Source organism: Penaeus japonicus, unplaced genomic scaffold (genome assembly GCF_977035675.1).
Source record: "Penaeus japonicus unplaced genomic scaffold, GWHDUDI00000001_assembly GWHDUDI00000017, whole genome shotgun sequence".
Classification (NCBI taxonomy): Eukaryota; Metazoa; Arthropoda; class Malacostraca; order Decapoda; family Penaeidae; genus Penaeus; species Penaeus japonicus.
In genome coordinates this window covers 28,967,014-28,967,395 of record NW_028234419.1, presented here as the reverse complement: position 1 = coordinate 28,967,395, position 382 = coordinate 28,967,014, and positions in this window count along the sequence as shown.

Genomic DNA, 382 nt, shown 5'->3' with positions numbered 1-382 from the left:
ATAAAAAGAAAGAAAAAAAGGAAAGAAAAATAAAAGAAAAATGTGCCTGAAAGAATGAGTCCACCGAGTCATTTTCTTTTATTTTTTTATCTTTTTACATCTGAGAGTAAAGTTAGTCTCCTCATATCTAGAATTCATATGTTTTCTTTGTTCTCATGGGAATGCGTGGATGTGAGACTATAGATGTATGTATGTTTGTTTGTGTGTGTGTGTTAGTTAGTTTGTTTATTTGTATGTTCGTGTGTGTGTGTGTGTTTGTTTGTTTGTGTGTTTGTTTGTGTGTGTGTGTGTTTCAGTTTGTTTGTTTGTTTGTTTGTATGCTTGTGTGTGTGTGTTTGTGTGTGTTAGTTAGTTTGTTTGTATGTTTGTGTGTGTGTGTGTT